We start from the raw sequence: 6,769 nt of genomic DNA on the forward strand, positions 1-6,769 counted from the left end.
GATGTGATGTTTGGCCTTAGCATTGGAGGATAAGCGTAACATGACCGATAAGTTGCCACCAGTTCCATCGTAACATTACACACAAAAGACAACATTCCTCCACCCAGGAGAGCAACCACCAAGAAAAGGTGTTAAAACCAAGCCTCACCCAGGACAACTGGAAGCTGCTAGAGACTGGAAAATGCTGGCAGATGTTGGTCAACGGCTTATTTTTCCACCTGAGATTGCCACCACTAACCTTCAACCAGATATTGTCTTGTGGTCTGGATCAGCACGCCTTGTTCATCTGGTAGTTAACAGTGCCATGGGAGGATGCTGTAGATGAGGCATATGAGAGGAAGGAACTGCGGTATGCTCAACTAGCCGCTGAAGCGGAACAGCGAGGATGGAGAGTCTGGGTTTACCCAGTGGAGGTGGGTTGTCGAGGATTTGTGGCACACTCTACAATCCTGTTTCTCAGAAGTCGGATTCAGTAGCCAAGAGTTGCGTCGCACAGTGAAGAACTTATCTGAAGCAGCAGAGAGGAGCAGCAACTGGCTGTGGTTGAGACAGAAATATTCTGGTTGGGGATCTCAAGCACAATAGAAAGAAAGATGTATGAGTAAGTAAGCTGGGCTGAGTTGAGTGGGGGATGGAGGGGGGTGATGCTGGGACGCCAGAATCACCGTCGAGCCCTCTTGAGGTGTCGTGGTCTAGTCGACGAAACACAGAGGATGGAAGGTGTCCACTTGAAGACCCCAGAGATGTACCCTACTTAGGTCAATCCAGACGGTTGTCATGCTGATGCGTTGGGAAGACTGCACTGTGGTTGATCCCCGGGGCCAGCATCGCAGCCGTTGTGTGTGCTGATGCGCTAAGAAGGCAAAATAAGCTGATCCTTGGAGCCAGCATTACACTTCAGCCATCAACACCAGGCAGAAGGATATCTACATCATCATATGGAAGGAAACGCAAATGGATGGAGACATAGATGGATCACATTAGTTTACTGTAAAGCTGCGTCTTAGTTGGTGCTTATCTTGAAGAGAGCCGAGTTCAAATCAGTATGAAGTTTTAACATTTACTCTCATGTAATGGAAATCATAATGATATAAAAATTATCCAGTCAAAATGTTTAATACAGTACATTTTCTAAATACTGGTAGTAAATCTACAATAGGCTACCCTACTCGCCCACATTTCCCACATAATAATAATAATAATAATAATAATAATAATAATAATAATAATAATAATAATAATAATAATAATACATATCTGAATCTGGAATTCCGCAGGGACAGTGCAAGGCTCTCGCCATTAGAATATTGTTATTGTTATTTATTTATTTATTTGTTTGTTATTGGGGATCCAGTATACTGATAGTCTATACGAGTTCAACACATTTCTCAGTAGATTCTAATCCACCCGAGAATTTGGGAACTTTTTGGAACTTTGTTCTGTAAGTCTTGCACAAGCTGATGTTAAGCCCTGTATTTATCTTTTTGAACAAATGTGTGCAACCAACAGTTTATTTTTCTATTTCATGTTTTCATTCTTCTAAAACAATTCTTGCTCAATAAATTTAGTTTAAGAGGTTTTACTTCAGCTCTATAGGTGGTCGCTCAAGCCTGGTGCTGTCAGTAGCCCACAGCAATAATACAGGAGAACACTGGCACCAATTCCCAGCTATGCTAATTTAATATATATTGGGGTACAAACTTGATGTTTTTTTGTCCTTGGTAGGTACCATTGATATATGCTACCTTAGGCTAGTGTACAATGAATTGCGTCTTATTGCCAAGGGACAGAAAAGTGTAGGCTTAAAGCAATCAGCTATCCGATAACAAAATACAAAGATAACAGTGTAAAGGATGAAAAGAATGTATTTCTGTGCATTGCAAAGGGCTTCGTTATTTGTTTATGTATTTGCAAAGGGCTGCATTTTTTAAATTTGTGGTAGCTTCAGTCTTTTATATATATATATATATATATATATATATATATATATATATATATATATATATATATATATATAAAACAGTATTGCAAACACATATTTTGCTATTTGGTTTTATTTATTTTATTGTACACTCCACAATAGTGCAGGCAGACCAGCTCTTACATGTGTGGGTACCAGTGGAGATGCCACCCTTTCCTTGTCTATGCTACAATGCCTAGGTATTAATTATTTGGCAGATGCCTTCATCCAAAGCGACTTACAGATGTTACAGGTGAATACAAGGTTACAATGCAAAAACAATATTTAAATACAGGATAGTTCACTGTAAGTGCAAATACTACTAGAATACAACATCAGATAAGAAATAACACATTAGGATTAAAACAATGTGTATCTCTCCCGAGTGGTGCATCCTTTTAAGGTGCTCCGCGTGGAGTGCAGGATGGGCCCTATAGCCTGGACGTTGCCGGTTCGAGTCGACCGTGGCTGGGAGCTCCAGATTCCATTGTTTTTGAAGCAGTAGTTCATCCTGTGGGTTTAATCCAACTACAGTGTAAGCCTTTGAAAGTTGGCCTTAGGCCAACAATGAAGACCCTGCTGTCCCTCATTATTTTGCTTTCTGTTTTAACGACACTGCCTTCTCAGCATGTACCTCATATTTCGTTATGTACTTCTATTATTACTGCCTATTGAGATGCACATTGCCCTTTGCGTTTTACATTTCACTACATAACTACTTATCCATTTGTCATAACCAGGTTTTATCACATTGTTTAACACAAATTATTGTTGATAATTATTGAGGATATAAAGCGATGCCTGTCTTTATGTCATACTTACAGTTTTTACTTACATCACAAATTCTGGGCTGCTCTGCGTTCTGAATTCAGCTCATTTTTTGGGATGTTCTGCTCTTACAGATGATAGCCCAGTTTCTAGATCATGCTCAGTTTACCATAAAAATGTACACCAGAACTGGATAGTTAATTCATTTAAGAGTATCTCTGGCTGCCTTTAAAGCTGTAATTAACATTGTTAAACCATCTCCATTTCTTAATTACATCATGGATATCTGACGATGATGAATCAAAATGAAACATTTTTCTAGCTGTACATTCCTTGGACAAAACTGATGGCTTTAAGGAGGCTGTAAGGAAGATGTAGTCATGCACTGTTTTCAAATTTAGCAAAGGAACAATATGGGGGACTAATTACGTGTTTGAATTAAAAAGGTGCTATGTAAATCTGGTGATATGGAGCAATGAACCTGTTAGAGCGCTGAACTAGTCAATAGTGCACTGCCTTTTTTGCTGTGCATCATTTGCTGGAGAGAAAAGAGAGACTCATTAAGTCGATCTTGCTATTAATCAATTAGATTTTTTTTTTTTTAAATTACATTTGAAGGCAAGTAGTTTTGTTAGGAATATACGTCAAAAACTACCATGCCTATTTATAATGTCAATCTGTTTAGAATGTCAGGCATTTCCATCTGTGGACTATTAGAAGTATGTACTGCAACAAAGTATCAATCTGGACAGTTATTAGGTGGCACAGGTTGATACATTTAACCTGTGGCATTCTATCAATATGAGGACTGCCTATGGGTTGTTAGAAATATCAGCTACAACAAAGTACCAATCTAGGCATTGGGTAGGCCATACAGGTTGATATAATTAACTTGTGTCATTCTATCACTCTTGCAGTCAACCCTTTTATGGCCAGTGTAACTGTTTCCAAGTGGGAAGGACTATACAGAAAATGGTTGAGGGGCACATTTTTACACGTTACTTGTACTTTGCACAAAAATGTCTGTAATCTCTCACTAGATGTAATCATTAATATTTTACAATGTATTTATGTTATTTTCCATTGTATTTGCATAGTCCAACTGTTTAAACATTATGTGTAGCCTATGCAGTTTAAACTCTCAGGAACAGATAAGGACTATTTGATTAATACAATACAATAATATTCATGTTTGTTGTTGAAGGGCACTGGTCTCTTAAAACCCATAAGTGAAAGAGCCGATATAGGCTTTTATTGTATTTTTTTTTTTTTTTTGCGTGCAATAGGTGAATGAAATAAGTTGATTTCCTCCTTCTATTCATGTTGAGGTCTGATAAACCCCTACCCATGACTATATATTGATGGACATTACATAAGCAAATGAGATGTCTTTTTTTGGAATACCATGTTCCTTCCCAAAAATGTGTTTTCATATTAGCCTTTAATAAAGGAAAACACCTGCATTTTGATGCATCTATTTCAGTGCAATGTCATTTTTCATTGTAATAAAGAAATTAGCTTGTTAAAAAAAAAAAAAAAAAAACATTTAAATTTGATTTCTGTGTCTTCATATTATTCGACCCCGAGATTAATAGTCTCGAAAAACTAAATGTTTACGACAATATGATATGATATAGTAGTATCTTATATGGTTCAACAATTATCAGTGAATATTCATTGCTGTCACTGTGAGCAACAAAACATTAGCTTTAATTAATAATTTTACTGTTTTATTTCCTTCACTTGTACTGTATTACGTAGTATGTACCGCCACTGAGGATTGACAGGAATATGGGTTTTCATAATACAGTACTCTATGTTGGGGGCTGCTGATTTGAACTGCACATGCCCAGGTTACATTTTTCAAACCTTAATATCTCTTTTAATTTAAAATGTGTTCACTTCGGATTGCCAGAATGCTTGATTCCTAGTTCAGGAGCATGTCTGTCCAGAACAGCATGTTTATTCACCTCACAGTTCTTGAGCTATGGGTGACCGAAAAAAAATGACAGAAACATAGGGATTTCATTTTTAAACACCCCCTTTAAAAGTACATAACGAAGAGTTAAGCCCTCCTTTTCTCGTTTTTCTTTACATACATAAATAATAACGTCATAATATTACTATTTTATTTATTTATTGGTATTTGATACTATTTCCAGGCACCTACCATGGAAGGCAACTATTATCCTGAAAATATGGTGAAGCTACCTTGGAAGAATGTATTTCAGAAGGATGGTGAAGGTAAGAATTTGAGGTTTCAAATACATTTATAGCATTGGGCTGATAAAAAGTACTTTCAGAGCAGTAATATTTCTATCATGTTTTGTGATTCATAGTTTTTAGCTCTGCAGTGACATGCTGCATGCTTTATGAATATGGTTTTAATGTAGTGAACCCAATTAGGTATGTACCACATTTTTTTTTTTTGTTTTCAAAATTAAATTCCAATTGCCTAGTAAATAAATAGTTGATTTTCATATTGTCAGGGTTTTTAATTCAGTGGATCTTGGTAATTTTTATTTTTTTTCCCCCTAGGGACATACAAGAAAGATAGTGAATCTGATTCCCATGACACCATACAGTGTTTTCTAGGTCACAAATGTGTTGTGAAAAGTTACATATTATATGATATTCAATTTACAGTGTGAATCTAGAGCTGGAACTAACATGCTTTTATTTATTTTCTTCATATTTTAATATTTTTCCCATCAAATTATCTTTTAAGCAAAGGGACAGCACATATATATATATATATATATATATATATATATATATATATATATATATATATATATATATATATATATATTTTTCTTTGTATGATATATTGTAGATATACTTGTTTATAAATTATGAATAGTCCTAAATATTAACATGATGATTTTATCTTTTTATACATTTAAAAAAAAATAAAAACAATTGTCCTAGCACTTACAGTTGTTTTTCCATTGTACTGCACTTTGTAGTTTAACATGGACTTATAATGTGAAACCTATCTTAAACATTTAAAAATACTAAATTGTGGGCTCCAGAGTGGCGCATCCAGTAAAGGCGCTCCACATGGAGTGCAGGATGCGCGCTATAGTCTGGATGTCGCAAGTTCGAGTCCAGGCTATTCCTTTGCCGACTGCGGACGGGAGCTTCCAGGGGGCTGCGCTCATTTGGCTGAGTGCCACCCGGGGGGAGGGAGTGTTAGGTCGGCCAGGGTGTCCTCTGCTCTCCGCGCACCAGCGACCCCTGTAGTCTTGCTGGGCCCCTGCGGGCTTGCCTGTAAGCTGCCCGTTGTCCTCCGACGCTGTAGCTCCTGGGTGGCTGCATGGTGAGTCCGCAATGTGAAAAAAAACAGTCGGCTGACGGCACACGCTTCGGAGGACAGCGTGTGTTCGTCTTCGCCCTCCCGAGTCAGCGCAGGGGTGGTAGCGGTGAGCTGAGCATAATAAAAATAATTGGCAACAATCTAAATTTATAAAAAAAAGGAAGAAAAAAAAACCAAAATTGTTAAATGAGCTTGAATGGCACAATCTGTTTTATCCAAGAAGTAAAGTATCATTTATGACCATCAATTTATTTATTTATTTTTATTTAGTTGACCTTGGTGATATTATGGCTGCTTGTAAACCAATGTGCAAAGGCAGTCCATCCAGTCATTGAAGCATATGGACTACACCCATGTTTTCCTCTGTATCTACCTCCTCTACGCTCCCCTGCCTCCACAGCCCGCTACTTCTTCACCCTCGCTCCGCAGTGGTGGAATGACCTTCGTACAGATGTCAGGACTGCCCAGTCCCTGACCACATTCCGGCGCCTCCTCAAGACTCACCTCTACAGACAGCACCTGTAGAACTCCTCTGTTTTTCCCCTGGGACACTATCACCCTTCCTTAAAATGCGCTTTATTTGCTCTTATCTGCCCCCTATTTTACTGCATTTAATCCTGTACTTCAGAGTACTGTAATCTGCCAAGTGTTTAATCTGTAGTATTTTGTAATTAATCATATCCTGATGTAACTATCACTGTCACTGTTATCTGCTGTATTAT

The sequence above is a fragment of the Acipenser ruthenus genome, chromosome 5 (genome assembly GCF_902713425.1).
Source record: "Acipenser ruthenus chromosome 5, fAciRut3.2 maternal haplotype, whole genome shotgun sequence".
NCBI lineage: Eukaryota > Metazoa > Chordata > Actinopteri > Acipenseriformes > Acipenseridae > Acipenser > Acipenser ruthenus.